General features: G+C 36.6%; 1 pseudogene; it reads right to left on the reverse strand.

Annotated features, from left to right (window-relative positions):
• Positions 1–5,098: 5,098 nt before the first annotated feature.
• Positions 5,099–20,996, reverse strand: part of LOC127648092 (serine/threonine-protein phosphatase PP1-beta catalytic subunit-like) — a 72,164-nt pseudogene continuing 56,266 nt past the window's right edge.

The following is a 20,996-nucleotide window of genomic DNA, read 5'->3' on the forward strand; positions in this document are numbered from 1 at the left end:
TCTGTGTGTGAGAGCGTGTTTGTGTGTCTGTGTGTGAGAGCGTGTTTGTTTGAGAGTGTGTGTGCGTGTGAGAGGGTGTTTGTGTGTCTGTGAGAGTGTCTGTTTGTGTGTGTGTGTGTGTGTGAGTGTGAGCGTGTATTTATCACTTTGTGGGGACCAAATGTCCCCATAAGGATAGTAAAACCCGAAATTTTTGACCTTGTGGGGACATTTTGTCGGTCCTCATGAGGAAAACAGCTTATAAATCATACTAAATTATGTTTTTTGAAAATGTAAAAATGCAGAATGTTTTCTGTGAGGGTTAGGTTTAGGGGATAGAATATAAAGTGTGTACAGTATAAAAACCATTATGTCTATGGAAAGTCCCCATAAAACATGGAAACACTACATGAGTGTGTGTGTGTGCGTGTGTGAGTGTATATGTGTGTGTGAGAGTGTGTGTGTGTGAGAGTCTGTGTGTGTGTGTTTGTGTGAGGGTGTTTGTGTGTCTGTGTGTGAGTGTGTTTGTGTGTCTGTGTGAGTGTTTGTGTGTGTGTGAGAGTGTGTTTGTGTGTGAGTGTGTGTTTGTGTGTCTGTGTGTGTGTGTGAGTGTTTGTGTGTGTGAGTGTGTTTGTGTGTGAGTGTGTTTTTGTGAGAGTGAGAGTGTGTGTGCGTGAGAGGGTGTGTGTGAGAGCATGTGTGTGTCTGTGTGTGTGAGAGGGTGTTTGTGTGTCTGTGTGAGAGCGTGTGTGTGTGAGAGTGTGTTTGTGTGTGTAGAGCATGTGTGTGTGTGTGTGTGTGAGAGAGTGTCTTTGTGTGGCTGTGTGTGAGAGCGTGTTTGTGTGAGAGTGTGTTTGTGTGTCTGTGTGTGTGAGAGCATGTGTGTGTGTGTGTGAGCGTGTTTGAGAGGGTGTTTGTGTGAGAGTGAGAGAGTGTGTGTGCGTGTGAGAGGGTGTTTGTGTGTGAGAGCGTGTGTGTGAGAGCATGTGTGAGTGTGTTTGTGTGAGAGTGTGTTTGTGTCTATGAGTGTGTGTGTGTGTCTGTGTGTGAGTGTGTTTGTGAGAGTGAGTGTGTGTGCATGTGTGAGAGTGTGTGTGTGTGTGTATGTGTGAGAGCATGTGTGTGTGTCTATGAGTGTGTGTGTGTGTCTGTGAGAGAATGTGTGTGAGAGTGTGTTTGTGTGAGAGTGTGTTTGTGTGGCTGTGTGTGAGAGCATGTGTGTGTGTCTATGAGTGTGTGTGTGTGTCTGTGTGTGTGTGAGAGAATGTGTGTGAGTGTGTGTGTGTGTGTGTGTGTGAGCATGTTTGAGTGAGAGAGTGTGTGTGCGTGTGAGAGGGTGTTTGTGTGTGTGTGAGAGCGTGTGTGTGAGAGCATGTGTGTGTGTGTCTGTGAGAGAAAGTGTGTGTGTGTGTGTGAGAGGGTGTTTGTGTGTCTGTGTGAGAGTGTGTGTGTGTGAGTGTGTGTGTGAGAGCATGTGTGTGTGTCTGTGTGTGCAAGAGTGTGTGTATGTGTGAGAGCGTGTGTGAGAGCGTGTGTCTGTGTGTGTGTGAGAGCATGTGTGTGTGTGTGTGAGAGCGTGTGTGTGTGTGAGAGAGAGTGTGTGTATGTGTCTGTGTGTGTGTGTATGTGTGAGAGCGTGTGTCTGTGTGTGCGTGAGAGTGTATGTGTGAGAGCATGTGTGTGTGTGTGTGTGTGTGTACTCACAATAACAGTAAAACCTGAAAAACCTCCAAATGTCTTCATGAGGGAAACAAGAGGGACTGAATGATGTCAGTGAAAGTGATAAGGTTTGTTCAGTTTCTTCACATGCTCCATCACAACGTTGCTCACAGAAACGACATTGAACCAAATCATGCGCATGAAATGACAGACTGACTGGTTGATGCCTGAGGAACTGTGTCACATTAATGCAGTTCAAATCAATCAATGATAGAATGACCCTCCAGGACAAAACAAAAACCAGGTCAGATGGATGTAACTGAAGTATATCTGCTAGTCATTGACTTATGGGTAGTTGACATAGTTGAATACTTGTCTTGTGGTGTGACATTATAAACTCTGGCATTTTGATTAAAACATGCACAATAATTACAAAGGTTTGATCAACTTATGTTATTTAAAAGACAGCGTGGAAAAGTTCATTTGTCACATGGCAGGACCATTTAACATAAACTATTTCTGCCATAAACACATACTGTAAAGGAGAAGTCATAATAACAGTAGTATGGGTAGTATTAGTACATTTCAACATGTATACAGTTGAAGTCAGAAGTTTACACACACATTAGCCAAATACATATAAACTCAGTTTTTCACAATTCCTGATATTTAATCATAGAAAACATTCCCTGTCTGAGGTCAGTTAGGATCATTACTTTATTTTAAGAGTGTGAAATGTAGGGGTCTGGGTATCTCAGTGATTGTTGACGCTATCACACCTGGAGTGAGTTTGAATCCAGGTCTCCTTTTGCATGGTTGCTAAGGAGGGTAGGGTTCAGTTCAGTTGTGTTCTCATCCTTTTTCCTCCAAATATAACGATGGCCATTATGTCCAACAGTAACATTTATGTTTCATCAGACCAGAGGAAAGTTCTCCAAAAAGTCAGATCTTTGTCCACATGTGCACTTGCAATCTGTAGTCTGTTTTTTATGGTGGTTTTGGAGCAGTGGCTTCTTGCTGAGCAGCCTTTCAGGTTATGTCGATATAGGACTTGTTTTGCTGTGGATCTAGATACTTGTCTACCTGTTTCCTCCAGCATCTTCACAGGATCCTTTGCTGTTGTTCTGGGATTGATTTGCACTTTCACATCAAAACTGAGTTTGAAGGTATGCCTTAAAATACATCCACAGGTACACCTCCTATCTGAAACTAATGGCCTAAAGGCTTTACATCATTTTCTGGAATTTTCCAAGCTGTTTAAAGGCACAGTTAATTTAGTTTATGTAAACTTCTGACTTCAACTTTGTCTTAATTCCTCAAAGATCTGTCATTTTTTCCTCACTCCGGCAACAATCCTCCTCCCCATTTCAACATTTATATTGCATAATGCCTGTACCAATTTGTATTTCAAATTTGTTTATCTCTTTTAGTCATATAGCTCAAACATTGAGACTTGGGAGTTATTTTCACATGCAAATGAGCTTTGTAGCAAACTCTTCATTGTTGCCAAAGGTTTGCTACAGGTTCTGTGAAAAGCTGCAAACTTCTGGCAAACACTTCTAGTGCCGAATTGCACGCTCATTTGCATATGAAAATTACATTTGCATGAAGTTTGTCAGAACTTGATTCCCTTGAAAAGTGTTAGCACTGTGACTCAGTTCATCATGATCAGCATGTTGAAGACAACTCACTTCTCAACTCACATTTGGCACCCCCCTGTGGACATTACACCCAGAAAATGGAGCTCACACTTGCCTGTTCACCCAATACTTACCGCTTTGACCACTGGGGGCAGTGTTTCACATTTCTGTAAGCGAAGACCGATTTTTGGTTTCCATTTTCACTGAGATCAGTCTGCTCTGTCTGAGTGAGCATCATTGACTCAACTGAAGGTGTAGGGGTGGGCGATATAAACAAACATGAAAACAATATAAATCATACACATATGTTGCATCTGGACCAATCAGATGGATTCATTATTTAATGAATAAGCTGACAGATGTCTCAAGACTGTAACAAGCAAAGGTCCAAGTAGGCCCAAGCAGACTCTTTGTAGTCGCACCTCTTGCAAAGTTTAATCGCACTGAAAAATGGTTGAAAAATGTGTCCCTGATTTATATTGTGGAATCTGATCATATTCCACGGCACACCTGACAATCTTTCACGGCGTTTGGGAATCACTGTCATACACAAAGACAGAACACAAAAACTCATCTCTCCTTTCTGCTTCATCCAAAGAATGTTCTGATGTCCAACTACAGGAGCCAATAATGTTTGACAAACATACTGATGATCTTATTTGGACTCGGTGCTTAATTTGATGTTCAAACCTTGCCTGCTCGTGTAAATGTCAGCTGTAATAAATGATATCCGTATTAATATATGATACATAATAAAAGAAGATTTAATAAATAGTATATTTGCCCTGTGTAAATAACAATATATAGGAACTGTATCTAAAATAAATAAGGGGTGATAAATAAACACTAATACAACAGGCTGGAAAAATAGACATTTATTCATTTTAATATCTTATATTTAGTATATTTTGACACTTCGACGCACTCTGAAAACTGCCCCGTCAGATCGGTTTCATGCTGAAGAGTAATTAAAGTTAAAAGTATTAAAGTGTTTTCTCTCTTGTAAATATAACATCATCATATAGTGCCGGCGCAAATGTGAGTGTCGCCACCTTGAAAAAATGTGGCTGCACGTGTTCAGTGCTCGAACACTACTGTACTGTCTGACCAAAATATACTTTAGGCTTCAGGCTGTGACCTACAACCTCTCACAGTCACTGAGATCACAATCAACTACCACCTGCCATCTGCAGGCTGTTGTGTGAACTACACTGCCTCAACTGAAGGAAATGATGTCATCATTCATTTGAGTGTGTGTGTGTATACAGCCTTTTGAACTTTTATAGTTAACCGTGTCCATGCAGACAGATTACTGCCGTTTAATAGCATGATGCAACAGCTGGGAAATGTGGCAAAACACACACAAACACTCTCTCTCTCTCACACAGTGTGTGTGTGTGAGCTGAGTTTGTTAAACATTAGTTGAAATGACATTAATTAACCCCTAAAACTACCCCAAACAACAGAGATAAAACAGCATTATATTCACAATATGGCACAATCACACACACACTCAACAGCAACACGATGAAAGACGCAATTTATAATAAGCAGTTTGATTTATTATTATAGTCTTTGTGACCCGGGACCTCATTTCAACCCTTCACATCAACACTTTAACAGTCCTCAACCTTCCTCTTATCAACAATGTTAGAATATATATAGATATATAATTCAAGAGATTATCAATTATTAAACAAAAAGTGCATTGGGTCGTTAGTGACCTGAGACGTAGAATACCATTCTTGCTGTATATATGGATGATTATCTATTTACAGCAAGTTTACAGTCACAGGATATCTATTACTGTATTATAAAAGGTGACTACAGTATATCATGTCTATTTTCTGTTGAATTATTCTTATCCCATATGCATGTACACGTTCCTCAAGGTGGCGCTGTTGACACCAAGAAGCGAACAGTGAACTATAGCAAGTACAACACAGTCTCAGTATGGCTGTTCTAATATTCAGTAAATTGTACATCTTTAAATACCAGAGAAAATCCAAATGTGTAGCGCAATATGCCTTTAACAGCCAGTCGAGTCTCATAAAATGTCAGTGTGCATGTAAATCATTTTGTCCTATTGTTTATTGTCACATGAGAATATACAGAATGTACACTCTTCTATTATTATTATTATTGTCTGTCTAGATGAACCCTTAAATGCACCAAACATCAAAGCTTTATCATAATCTGAATAAACAATGAGTTTGCCCATCAATGATTAGCTTTAATATGATCACGTGACTCTTCTTCTTGGCTGAGAAATGTTCAGGGAAGTCTCCAGACACAGGACTGAGCTTGTGAGAATAATCTGTGTGTGGCAGCGCCATCTGCTGGTCACTTCAGGACTCACAGCTCAAGTGTGCAGGGTTTAGATTAGTGCGTCCCACATCAAAGTACATTGAAAATAGCATTCTTCAAGTATGCATCCGTGCATGTATTTTTCTTGCAAATGGAGGGACGAGTCGAAATACATTTTTTGTGATAATCAACATTGACACAAATGCAGTCCATTGAGCTTAAAGGGACAGTTCATCCAAATCATCATTTATTCACCCTCAAATCATCCCAGATGTGTGACTTTCTTTCTTCTGCAGAACACAAATGGAGATTTTTAGAAGAATATTTCAGCTCTGTAGGTACATTCAGTACAAGTGAATAGTGACCAGAACTTTTATACTGAATTTATGTGCTTTTAGAAGATTCAAAGTATGCCATACGACTCCAGTGGTTTAATCCATGACTTCAGAAGTGATATGAGAGATGTGTTTGAGAAACCACTCGATCTACTGTTCGAGGGTGGTCAAAGATGAAGATTGATAGTATAACAGGACTTAATGATAGGTGACTGTGAGAAACAGACATTAATTAAACATCTGGAGTCTTATGGATTACTTTTATGCTACATTATGTGCTTTTTGGAGCTTCAAAGTTCTGGTCACATTTCACTTTTATTGTATGGACCAACAGAGCTGAAAGTAAGTCACACATCTGGGATGGCATGAGGGTGAGTAAATAATGAGCAAATTTTCATTTTTTGTGAACTGTCCCATTGTTGTATTGAAACAACTTTATTAGCAGTGATTTTTTTTAAACATATTTCTTTGAATGATTTAAAAATAATAAACAAAACTAGAGACTTTAAAAACACTGGCACCTCAGAAAGGTTTGTTCTACTTTATTTTCTGTAAATCCAGATGTTATGAACTTGTTTACCCTGTTTCAAACAGGTCTTGAGAGAAATGATGAACTAGAACAGAACTAGTTCATGTGCATCTCCTGTTCAAGTAGTACAAAGGAACATTAAAGGGACTGTTCAGCTAAAAATCCAAAATCGCTCATCACGGACTCGCCTTCTTATCGTTTCTCATGTGGAACACAAAAGGAGATTTTAGGCAGAATGTCCGATTCAGTCACCATTCACTGCATGGAAGAAAAAGATGCACTGAAAGTGAATGGTGACTGAAAATGTCAGTCCTGAACATTCAGCCAAACATCTCCTTTTGAGCTCCACTAAAGAAAGTCGTGTGCGTTTAGAACATTTTTACCGTAAGCGATCCCTGTAAATGATACGTGACCAGAATGAGTGCGTTTCCTGTGTTCACCTCAAACACTTTGATAAACGTGACGTTGCACACACGTGGAGAGTCTGACAGACGACAAATCAAATCACAAAGCAAATAAATGTCAGGACAGTGTTTTTCTTTTGTAACTACATCATTTGTATTTTCTTTCATGAGAAGCTGCAGAAAGAGTCTTCATGCCCGATACATTGCTCCGCCCCTCTCTTCACTCACCGCTTCTTAGGGGGTGTGGCTGTCCGGGGCGGAGTCACGGGACGGCCAGAGTTCATCCCTCCGTACTGGTACTTTGCCTTCTTTTCCGACGGCTTCAGAATCTGACAACACACACAGATTAACAGGACCAAACCTGCGTGAGATATTTCAATGTCACTTGCTCACTCAGTTTGAGCGCAACTAATAAAAACATCATTTCTAATGAATTCCTTTGGTTTTTGTGGTGAGCCTGATGTTTGTGCGAGAGACCTGGAATGAGCACATGAGAGTCTCATCTACGCTCATCATTCCTCCAGCGTTGTCAAACTCGCCGCAGTAATTCGGCGCCGAGAACAGTGTGACCAGCTGACGCTTCGCAAAGAACTCGTAACCGTCCTCGACCACCTGCCAAACACACACAAAGCATTCATTCAACCTAAATGACCCGTATAAAGCTAGACACGGATTTCTCTCGTCTTTAAAGCTCAAGTGTCATTTCTGCCGTCAAAGGAACTGCAAAACGAATGTCTGGAACACTCCGCCATCTGTTAAAGCAATGAGTGTGTCGTGTCCTCAACAAACAGGGCAATGTTTTATTAAAGACTTGACACTATATTAGAATAATTATAATGTGTAAACACTGTAAGAATATTGATAATGAGTAGAGAAGCGATAGACTCTTGATTTAACTTTAATCTACCAATTTATTGATGTGATCTGAGAAGCTATCTCTCTGTCACTTGATCGTCCTCTGCCGTCCCCTGGCTGCAGACAGGTGTCACATCGGTGAAGTGTTTATTATACAAGCATTTTGCATCACAAATTCCCATTTTATTGCTGAACGAACTGCAAACGATTCAGAATCAGTTTGATGATCTTTTAGCTGAAGTCATGATATAATCCTTGTGTGAATTGAATTACAGCTGTTAAGGCAACTGGATGTGTAGTAGCAGTGGTCACGAAAATCAACACATCAGTCCATTTCCTAATCACAAGCTTTAGAGTCGATTCTCTATTCCCAGCCCTAGCAGTTCATGCAGGCTGTTAAACATGGACATGAAATGCAAGGCTACATTGAAATTTACATTTGAATTCACTCCATAATGCTGCGGATATCATATCACATGTCTCAGAGGTCAACGTGTGCAGAATTTAAAGAGATTTCCCTCAACAAGTACTTACTGTAAGTGCTGCTTTTACAACGGTCACGCTGATTTTCCACATTAAGTGGTCTGCCAAAAACTCCATAGATCATTTTCCCAATCTAAACGGAAAAATCATTGAAACATTTTCTAATGTCTGCACTGTATCTGCAGGGTTTTAAGATTATACAGACAAAGGTTCGATATACGTGAAGATACATTTAAATTTCACGTCAGCAAGGTTGGAATTGCAGCTAGCGATTTTTAACCTGCCAGCAACTGTGGTAATGCTTCCAACCGGTGTTATATCCTGCCATTTTATTTGTCTTGATTAATTAAAATAAACCCGTCTTACTTGAATGAAGCCCGTCTCGCGGTTCTCAACAAAGTGTGTGCGTGACACAGGAGGAGCTGGGAAGTTTCCGAGGGGAGTTTTGTGTGTATAAAATGATTAACGAGAATAACATATTAACCCCCGATGAAATATTAACAACCAAGACTAATACATGATGTAAAAGTACTGTTTCTTGTTAGTTAATGTGAACTGATAATCCGCCGTGACGTTACCTGATGCGCGCGGCAGATGAGATCCAGATCGTGGCGGTTGAGGAACTTGCTCACCACATCTGCACCAAACGTGAACGAGACGCCGCGATCATTCTCACCCCAACCCTGAACGTCTTTATCAGGGTCTGACCACAGCAGATCACACAACAGCCCTGAAGACACAGAGTCGATGAACGTCACAACAGTGTATGCAGTACTCCACGAACACTAATCCCTCTGTAGTGAGCACAAACACACCTGTGTCAGGTACATCTGTAGTCTCATGATGCGTCTGATCTGCTCCATGGACTGAAGATCTGGAGAAAGACCTTTCAAAGAAATCACACACCAGTTAAAACCTCTTTAAGACTCAACATTATTTCAAACAAATTCAAGTTTTGCTTCTTTTCTATAAGCTTTCGTGTCATCTATATGTTGGTGTACTTGTAAATGTAGACAAAAGTTCATGGTTTTGTCTCACAGATTTGAGTTTTTTCCACCCAAAATAGGAATGTTCCTAAAAATACCAAGAAACTAAACTCCTTATGACACTCCGCAATGTAGACTGAAGCCTTGTTTAATCGAGCCCATACTTCCCGTTTCCATAGGAAATACGCGAACACACCATAGAAAAGGGCGCTCAGCTTTCTGAAACTGCCTTAGACTGAGTGTTGTTGTGGAAACCTGCCTCCATGGCAGCAGAATATCTTCTCATCGACGATGGCGGCGATCAGCAAGCAGTTGAAACAGTCCGTGAAGGTTTTCCACAGTTTGATATTGAATCTGCGTTTGCCTGGGGAGAGAGAAAGACATGTAAAACACGGAGAGCCACATGAAAGCGGTCAAGACTTTAATGTGTGCTGATCTTTGAATGGTGGCGCTCACACTCGTCGTAGAAGCCGTAGATTCGGTTGATGGAGGCACACTCGTGGTTTTCCCGCAGCAGGAAGAAGTTCTCGGGGTATTTGATCTTGTACGCCAGCAGCAGACAGATGGTTTCCAGAGACTGTTTCCCTCGATCCACGTAATCTCCTAGAAACAGATAATTCGCCTCCGGAGGAAATCCACCGTACTCAAACAGCCTCAACAGATCTGTGTACTGGCCGTGAATATCACCTACACACACACACACACACACACACACAGCGCACAACCGTTTAGAGGAAAGTGTGAAAATGTACTAAATTTATCCCAGTTTAATTCTGCTCTCTGCTCAGAAATCACAAGATAAATGATGATTATTTTAATTATTTTATTAAGTGTTGAAAAGTTTTGACACGGGTTGATCTGAAATATATAATGTCAACATAATAGAGCACTGTAGAATAAATGTCAATATTTATTAATTTCATGTTGTGAACTGTCCCGGAGGCAGTAAAAAATAAGTTATGTTCGTGTGAGCAGTGCTGGATAATCATATGATTTGAATCTCTTAAAACACAATTGTGTCCCAGTATTTTGCTTTATATAAAAATTATTTTTTTTAGAAGTGAAACGATTCTTTGGACTAAACCTGTATCAAGAAAAGTTCAGATTGAATGTTTACTTTTATTATTACTACTTTAAAAGAAATACACAATTTTATGTGGCCAAATCTTTATCTTTAGTTCATTTCCTTTAAAATGTAGCTTCTGTTCTTAAAAGTACTAAATGATCCATCAGAGATGTACTGGGACTTGAAATCAGCCCAGAACGGGCGATGGTGACAGCAAATGGAAAGATTAGCAAATAAACCTGCTGCGTGAGATCAGTCTGAAGCTTCAAACGGACATTTGATCCCTCGCACTGAAAAGGTGCGTCTCTCTCCCGCTTCTGGTTTCAGTTTCTGCAGTTTCAGCCGAACTCCTCGCACAACACCTGAGGCTATTAGTGTGCAATCGCATTTGAGCACTTCTGGTGTGCAACGAAGCCATTTACACTTTACATTAGAAGAGATAATATAAACATGGAGCATGTCCACAATGAGCATCGTCATAGTTTTGAATCATGATGCATCATGCCACGATAAACCGTTACACCCAGATGATTTATTTTTAAAAGCTTTTGTCTACAAAATGAAAGTCATCAAACCTCACAAAGGCTGTCCATTTAAATGCCAATCATAAATGTAAACGGGGAAATACAGTGTCCCAGTACAGGGGCACCTTCCAGCTTTATTGTGGAATCATCCATTTCAGATAAACAGCATGTCCATCAAACGATTTCTTCCCGTCTAATTGGACGATTCTTGACCAGGATCAGCTGAAATGTGTACCAGACTTATTGCCATTAAGTCAAAGGTCTGACTACTCAAGACACCTGGTTTCCAATGTCATAATTCATTCTTATGAGTGATTTAAGTATGCTAATGAAGTTCAACAACTCACCGCAGATTTTGAGCGGCGCCTCAAGCTCCAGCAGGATGGGTTGACTGAGGAAGATCTCACGTGATTTAATACACAAACCTCGAACCTCCGCTTCGGTCATCTGAACGATCTTTCCTGGACGGCATCCTCGCACTGACACAAGAGAAAAAACAGCAATGTCACAATGTGCACCAAACAGACAACGAAGACAGCTTTAGTGTTTGATGTCTGCACTGCTCGGTCTGTTGAGCGTGGTCGTTTCGACTAGTATTGGTGAACTGCACGTAAAAAACCTCTTCAAAATGCACATATGTTACATGAACTGTAATTACTCTTGTACCAAAGCAGGCTCTTGGCTCATTTTGAATGAGATTTAAGTGAAAATGTAATTCATTCATGAGACTGACATCACAGGTTGCACTACGGTTGACTTTTGTTGTAGCAAATAAATTATTGTCCTACAATTCATTGCAATGTGGAGTCATGATGACATTTTTTTTAACTATTTTTAAACTAGAATAAAATGAACTTGCTGTTCTTTTTCTCCCAATTTGGAATGCCCAATTCCCAATGTGCTACGAGTCCTCGTGGTGGCGTAGTGACTCAATCCGGGTGACTGAGGACATTATCTCAGTTGCATCCACGTCTGAGACCAGCAATCCACGCATCTTATCACGTGCCTTGAGCGCATTACCGCAAGAGACGTAGCACACGTGGAGGCTTCACGCTATTGTCCGCGCCATCCACACACAACTCACCACACGCCCCACCGAGAGCGAGAACCACATTATAGCAACCACGAGGAGGTTACCCCATGTGACTCTACCCTCCCTCGCTACCAGGACAATTAGTTGCTTAGTAGACCTGCCTGGAGTCACTCAGCACGCCCTGGATTTGAACTAGCGACTCCAGGAGTGGTAGCCAGCGTCAATACTCGTTGAGCTACCCAAGGACCCTGAACTTGCTGTTTTGATGCCAACATCATCAATCTGATTTGTGTACACAGACCAGTTATGGGCTGATATATTGGCCGATATTTGGCTATTTTGTTCGCTAGGCCAATTAACAAGTGTGTTAACTTTTGCTTGTGTCACTTCAAAACTCTACCGACATGTTTGTCAATGGAGAGTCAACACATTCTGTTTAAAGTCAATTTTGAGTATAAATGGCATAGGATGCATCACTTAAAGATTGTGTACATTCGATTTGCTGTTGCTGACTTGTTCTGTGTTTATCGGCTCTTTAGATATCGTTATCGCAACTGAGAAAAAGAAAAAAAACAACACATTCTTGCTAATATGAATATTAGGAGAGACTCAAGTGTCCCATTTAATGTGTTTGGTTACAAACCTGTAAACAATGAACTAAGATCTACATTAACCCTCTGGGGTCGACGGATGTGCCGGTGCATCCTGCTGGATATTTTTGTCATTACAGCGGAAACAACTTAAAATACATTTTGGGGTATACAGATAAGTGTAAGACATCATTAGAGACTATAAAGGGTCTACTTTTATTTGTGTACACTCACAATAACAACAAATCCTTGTGCTTTAATAAAATAAAGAAAATAAAAAGGGTGAGCTGTCAGCAGTCTCTGTGTTCACGAGCATATTTCAGAAACACGACACAAAGATGAACTGAAACTCAGCGAATACTGATCACACAAACATGAAACATATCTCGAAAGAAAGCTTAAAATGTTTACTTTTAAATAAAACTATTCCAATTTAAAACAAATATTCTCCTGCAATGTAATCTGTATGAAACAAAGCAATGTTCAGTTTTTACCGGTCCATCTAATTATAGATAATGTGATCATACCAGCAGAGCGCGCCATTCATACGCTAATGTACACGCCCCCGACTGTGAGGTTTTATGTAAACACAACACAACTAAACTTTTCTGCATGTTTGTAAACTCCTGGATAGTGATGGAGTTAACATTTTTCTCAGAAGTAGAACAGGACTCCGATGAACATTTGTATTTTGAAGAGAGACTTGATCCAGCCGAGGATACAATTTCAGACAAGTCATTTAGTTTTCATTAGCTGACATGCTATTTTATATAAACATGTTCATATTTTACTAGTGGGACTGTTTCCAGACTTGCCAGACAGGATTCAGAGTATTGAAATTTGAAATATGACTCCTAATAAGCAAGTTTTAGTTACATTTAAATGCTGTTTCGGCTAAAGCAGGTATTTAAATTGTATGCTGTATGATATAAAAATGATATGTAATATGATATAAAAATAATATGAATGTTTAGATTATATTTTATCTAGTGTTTATGCTGCCTCGTTATCATCAACAAAGCTTGTTCTTGCAAATATGTGTTCAGGTTAAATGAGTAAAATGCACTTTAAATATGCCCATATTAGAAAATCAGCATCTTATAATAATTTCTGAAGGATCATGTGACACTGAAGACTGCAGTAATGATGCTGAAAATTCAGCTTTGATCACAAATTGCATTTTACAATATATTTAAATAGAAAACTGTTCTTTTAAATTGTAAAAAGTGTTCAGAATATCAATGTTGTTTCTGTATTTTGGATCAAATAAATGCAGTCTTGGTGAGCAGAAGAGACTTCTTTTAACGGTAGTGTAGGTCTAAAATCAAGTAAAGTCTTTATTTAAAGAAAATGTATAGTCAGATTACTTCTTTTAACTTAAAACTTTTGATCATTAATCTCCTCACATTCATTCTCTTTGTCACATTCCTCATTGATGGGCCCAGGTGAGTGTCTTTTGTCTCCTCAGGTGTGAATCACATCAATATTCATGATCGTTCACGCCTCTTCGCATATGACCTTTCTAACACTAAAAGTGTCTTACAAAAGTTAAATTACTATATTGTTTTGTATGAATGAGTGATCAGGATAGATTTCACATAATTTTGTAATAAAAACTCTAGGCTACAAGATCCAGTTCTCAAAAGTCTTGTGGACAAATGTTGAGTATGTGTTATAAGTATAGGTCGACTGATATTGTTTTTTTCAGGCTGATGCCAATCTTTTGAAATCCGGGTCGGCCGATTAATGCTGCCGATTTATTTTGGTCGATATGTGCTTGTTTTTAACCTCTTATTTGAACCTTTTATTTGAAAGATAAAATGTAACACAAATAATTACTTTAGATAGACAAAATTTCTCAACAAATACATTTATTGAACACTTGACCAATCTGCACTTGTACACTTAAATTAAAAATGTATAATGTAAAATCATATTGTATAAATAATGTATAAAATATATATTAAATAAACAAAGCAGGTGTTACGAACTGCCCCGAGACACGAAGGTTGAGATCCAAATGCAGCTTTAATTAAGGGGCAATCCAGACACGTAATCCAATATTCAGAGCATCCAAGAGAAGCACAGGCATAACTAGGGATGGGTATCGTTAAGGTTTTAATGTATTACTATCTTACCGATACCGCTTATCGATCCGGTACTTCAACTGTATTCTTAACGGTTCTTTTTGTTTTTTTTATATATATATATATATTTGTATTTCAGGAAGGTCTACTAACATTACTGTTCAGGTGTGGTCTAAAAAGAAATCTAATAAAGTAATCAATTGTAAAATAACACTGCATAGTTTATCATAGATAGATTAATGCTTATTAATGCAGAAGTTATTCATTCAAGAGCTGTAAGTGATTTTCTCTTTGCCTTTTGTTGTTTGATTCGCAGTGGCTCAATCGTCACATGTTTAATAGACAGCTTCCCCTTTAAGACCGAGTTCAGATCTAATAGGCTCCTGATGCAGCATATTTTCTCCCAACTATTTCGCAATTTGGCAACAGTAGCTAGACTGCATTTTACAACAATCACCGATCGTGCTGATTCTGACGTTAAGTTTGAGTTTTAGGGAGAAATGTCAGTGCACCGCTGTGAAGGGAAGGATGTTGTGCTAGACAGAATGCGGCTTGTGTATAAATATTGTTTTTATAATCTTTGGAAGGCGAAATATAAAATAAAATCAGACTAATATCACAGATCTAAACCAGGCTACGTTTGAATGTTTAGTTCTGTCACTCATTAAGCAGGGCTCGTGTTGTGCTCGCTGTGGCACCGCGTGAGCGAGGTCTCTCTCTCTCTCTCTCTGACTGCGAATAGCTAAATTACATCACAGACAAATGGTTTCATATTATTATACATAGAAATGGCTGGCGAGATAAAATAACTTTCTCTTTATAGCAATAAAGAATGTATTTTCTTAATTTCTCCAGTACCGACAGCAGAAGCGATAACGTCCGAGCTTACCAAAGCCAGTCCTTCAATAGCCTATAGTGCGTTGGTATATTTGTATTACTTATTTCTCTGCATTGAGTGACAACCCTCTCAAATATAAGACACACAAACAGAACAAATAAAAGTCTCAGAGTCACTGTCTGTAATTGCAAAATTCTTGCTTGCTTATTGTGACATGATAGCAACCCTTCTGCTGTGATAATGCAACTTCAACTACGCTATCAATATCCAAAGTAGCCGAACATCATGTCGCGTTTTTTCTCGAAGTTGGCAGTAACATATCAAAAGTTTTTAATTAAATATAAAGGAGTTATACAAATTGAATCCATACGGTTTTCTCCAAGGAACTTAGCTCCTTCCTTAGCACTGGATGAGGTCTGCTCACTCTGCTGGAGAATGACTCTAGGGGCAGCGTGCGTCGAACACGTGTTCCACAACAACACTAGGCTGCCCACAGATGCGCCTGCCTAATAATCGGCTTGATATGCGTGGATATTGGCCGATGCCGATTATGTAAAAAAATTCAAAGAAATCGGCCGATTAATCGGTCGACCTCTAGTTATAAGACCTTATTTCAATCATTTTTTTCAAAAACCTGTACACACATGTTGCTCACATATTATTGTAGCCCAGTTTGTGCTGAATACAGTGTTATCAGACTTTAGCCATTAATATGTTTTTAAGCAACTGAAAAAAGCACAAATGTCAAGGCATGTCCCAAAACACCCTCAGACCCCAGAGGGTTAAAGCACGGCAGTATTGAGATGAATACGGTTTTCCTAATAACCACGATTTAACATGTCATGGTAAATGTAACAGTATCTATAGTTAAAAATCGTATATTTCATTTACATGTGGCAACTAGGACTGAAATGATTAGCAGACATTATTGACCATGGTGACAATAAAAATTGTCAACAAAAATGTTAGTTGTCAAATAGTCGTTTGATGTCAATTAACGTAACATAATTAACATACCGTTAATGCATTACATCTTTAATGTGGTTCTATTTAATGCATTACATATTTAATGCGGCTATATTTAATGTGTAACATCTTTAATGCAGTTATATTTAATGGGTTACATCTTAAATGCAGTTATATTTAATGCATTACATCTTTAATGCAGTTATATTTAATGCGTTACATCTTTAAATGCAGTTATATTTAAAGCGTTACATCTTTAAATGCAGTTCTATTTAATGTGTTCCATCTTAAATGCAGTTATATTGAAAGCGTTACATCTTTAATGCAGTTATATTTAAAGCGTTACATCTTTAATGCAGTTATATTTAATGTGTTCCATCTTAAATGCAGTTATATTTAAAGCGTTACATCTTTAATGCAGTTATATTTAAAGCGTTACATCTTTAATGCAGTTATATTTAATGCGTTACATCTTTAAATGCAGTTATATTTAAAGCGTTACATCTTTAAATGCAGTTCTATTTAATGTGTTCCATCTTAAATGCAGTTATATTTAAAGCGTTACATCTTTAAATGCAGTTCTATTTAAAGCGTTACATCTTTAAATGCAGTTCTATTTAATGCATTACATCTTTAATGCAGTTATATTTAATGCATTACATCTTTAATGCAGTTATATTTAATGCGTTACATCTTTAAATGCAGTTATATTTAAAGCGTTACATCTTTAATGCAGTTCTATTTAATGCATTACATCTTTAATGCAGTTATATTTAAAGCGTTACATCTTAAATGCAGTTATATTTAATGCATTACATCTTTAATGCAGTTATATTTAATGCATTACATCTTTAATGCAGTTATATTTAATGCATTACATCTTTAATGCAGTTATATTTAATGCGTTACATCTTTAAATGCAGTTATATTTAAAGCGTTACATCTTTAATGCAGTTCTATTTAATGCATTACATCTTTAATGCAGTTATATTTAAAGCGTTACATCTTAAATGCAGTTATATTTAATGCATTACATATTTAATGCGGCTATATTTAATGTGTAACATCTTTAATGCAGTTATATTTAATGGGTTACATCTTAAATGCAGTTATATTTAATGCATTACATCTTTAATGCAGTTATATTTAATGCGTTACATCTTTAAATGCAGTTATATTTAAAGCGTTACATCTTTAAATGCAGTTCTATTTAATGTGTTCCATCTTAAATGCAGTTATATTTAAAGCGTTACATCTTTAATGCAGTTATATTTAAAGCGTTACATCTTTAATGCAGTTATATTTAATGTGTTCCATCTTAAATGCAGTTATATTTAAAGCGTTACATCTTTAATGCAGTTATATTTAAAGCGTTACATCTTTAATGCAGTTATATTTAAAGCGTTACATCTTTAATGCAGTTATATTTAATGCGTTACATCTTTAAATGCAGTTCTATTTAAAGCGTTACATCTTTAAATGCAGTTATATTTAAAGCGTTACATCTTTAAATGCAGTTCTATTTAAAGCGTTACATCTTTAAATGCAGTTCTATTTAATGCATTACATCTTTAATGCAGTTATATTTAATGCATTACATCTTTAATGCAGTTATATTTAATGCGTTACATCTTTAAATGCAGTTATATTTAAAGCGTTACATCTTTAATGCAGTTCTATTTAATGCATTACATCTTTAATGCAGTTATATTTAAAGCGTTACATCTTAAATGCAGTTATATTTAATGCATTACATCTTTAATGCAGTTATATTTAATGCGTTACATCTTTAAATGCAGTTCTATTTAAAGCGTTACATCTTTAATGCAGTTCTATTTAATGTGTTCCATCTTAAATGCAGTTATATTTAAAGCGTTACATCTTTAATGCAGTTATATTTAAAGCGTTACATCTTTAATGCAGTTCTATTTAAAGCGTTACATCTTTAATGCAGTTCTATTTAATGTGTTCCATCTTAAATGCAGTTATATTTAAAGCGTTACATCTTTAATGCAGTTATATTTAATGCGTTACATCTTTAAATACAGTTCTATTTAATGTGTAACATCTTTAATGCGGTTCTATTTAATGCGTTACATCTTTAATGCGGTTCTATTTAATGCGTTACATATTTAATGCGGCTATATTTAATGCGTTACATCTTTAAATGCGGTTCTGTTTAATGCGTAACATCTTTAATGCGGTTATGTTTAATGCGTTACATCTTTAATATCTTTAATGCGGTTATGTTTAATGCGTAACATCTTTAATGCGGTTATGTTTAATGCGTTACATCTTTAAATGCGGTTCTGTTTAATGCGTAACATCTTTAATGCGGTTATGTTTAATGCGTTACATCTTTAATATCTTTAATGCGGTTAGGTTTAATGCGTTACATCTTTAATGCAGTTATATTTCATGCGTTACATCTTTAAATACAGTTCTATTTAATGTGTAACATCTTTAATGCAGTTCTATTTAATGTGTAACATCTTTAATGCAGTTCTATTTAATGTGTAACATCTTTAATGCAGTTCTATTTAATGTGTAACATCTTTAAATGCAGTTAGATTTAATGTGTTACATCTTTAATGCGGTTCTATTTAATGCGTTACATATTTAATGCGGCTATATTTAATGCGTTACATCTTTAAATGCAGTTATATTTAAAGCGTTACATCTTTAATGCAGTTATATTTAAAGCGTTACATCTTTAATGCAGTTATATTTAATGTGTTACATCTTAAATGCAGTTATATTTAAAGCGTTACATCTTTAATGCAGTTATATTTAATGCGTTACATCTTTAAATGCAGTTCTATTTAATGTGTTACATCTTTAAATGCAGTTCTATTTAATGTGTTCCATCTTAAATGCAGTTATATTTAAAGCGTTACATCTTAAATGCAGTTATATTTAAAGCGTTACATCTTTAATGCAGTTATATTTAATGCGTTACATCTTTAAATGCGGTTCTATTTAATGCGTAACATCTTTAATGCGGTTATGTTTAATGCATAACATCTTTAATGCGGTTATGTTTAATGCGTAACATCTTTAATGCGGTTATGTTTAATGCGTTACATCTTTAATGCGGTTATATTTAATGCGTTACATCTTTAAATACAGTTCTATTTAATGTGTAACATCTTTAATGCAGTTCTATTTAATGCGTTACATCTTTAAATGCAGTTCTATTTAATGTGTAACATCTTTAATGCAGTTCTATTTAATGTGTAACATCTTTAAATGCAGTTATATTTAATGTGTTACATCTTTAATGCGGTTCTATTTAATGCGTTACATATTTAATGCGGCTATATTTAATGTGTTACATCTTTAAATGCGGTTCTATTTAATGCGTAACATCTTTAATGCGGTTCTGTTTAATGCGTAACATCTTTAATGCGGTTATGTTTAATGCGTTACATCTTTAATATCTTTAATGCGGTTATGTTTAATGCGTTACATCTTTAATGCAGTTATATTTAATGCGTTACATCTTTAAATACAGTTCTATTTAATGTGTAACATCTTTAATGCAGTTCTATTTAATGCGTTACATCTTTAAATGCAGTTCTATTTAATGTGTAACATCTTTAATGCAGTTCTATTTAATGTGTAACATCTTTAAATGCAGTTATATTTAATGTGTTACATCTTTAATGCGGTTCTATTTAATGTGTTACATATTTAATGCGGCTATATTTAATGCGTTACATCTTTAAATGCGGTTCTATTTAATGCGTAACATCTTTAATGCGGTTCTATTTAATGCGTAACATCTTTAATGCGGTTATGTTTAATGCGTAACATCTTTAAATGCGGTTCTGTTTAATGCGTAACATCTTTAATGCGGTTATGTTTAATGCGTTACATCTTTAATGCGGTTATGTTTAATGCGTTACATCTTTAAATGCGGTTATGTTTAATGCGTTACATCTTTAATGCGGTTATGTTTAATGTGTTACATCTTTAATGCGGTTATGTTAATGCGTTACATCTTTAAATGCGGTTATGTTTAATGCGTTACATCTTTAATGCGGTTATGTTTAATGCGTTACATCTTTAAATGCGGTTATGTTTAATGCGTTACATCTTTAATGCGGTTATGTTTAATGCGTTACATCTTTAATGCGGTTCTATTTAATGCGTTACATCTTTAATGCAGATCTATTTAATGCATAACATCTTTAAATGCAGTTCTATTTAATGCGTAACATCTTTAATGCGATTATATTTAATGAGCAACATCTTTAATGCGGTTATATTTAATGCACAACATCTTTAATGCAGTTATATTTAATGCATTACATATTTAATGCGGCTATATTTAATGTGTAACATCTCTAATGCAGTTATATTTAATGTGTAACATCTTTAATGCAGTTCTATTTAATGCGTTACATCTTTAAATGCAGTTCTATTTAATGCGTTACATCTTTAAATGCAGTTCTATTTAATGTGTAACATCTTTAATGCAGTTATATTTAATGCATTACATCTTTAAATGCAGTTATATTTAATGCGTTACATCTTTAATGCAGTTATATTTAATGCATTACATCTTTAATGCGGTTCATCTTTAAATGCAGTTCTATTTAATAAGTGACATCTTTAATGCAGTTATTTTTAATGCGTGACATCTTTAATGCGGTTCTATTTAATGCGTTACATCTTTAATGCAGTTATATTTAATGCATTACATCTTTAAT

This window comes from Xyrauchen texanus, chromosome 1, assembly GCF_025860055.1.
Source record: "Xyrauchen texanus isolate HMW12.3.18 chromosome 1, RBS_HiC_50CHRs, whole genome shotgun sequence".
Taxonomy (NCBI): domain Eukaryota; kingdom Metazoa; phylum Chordata; class Actinopteri; order Cypriniformes; family Catostomidae; genus Xyrauchen; species Xyrauchen texanus.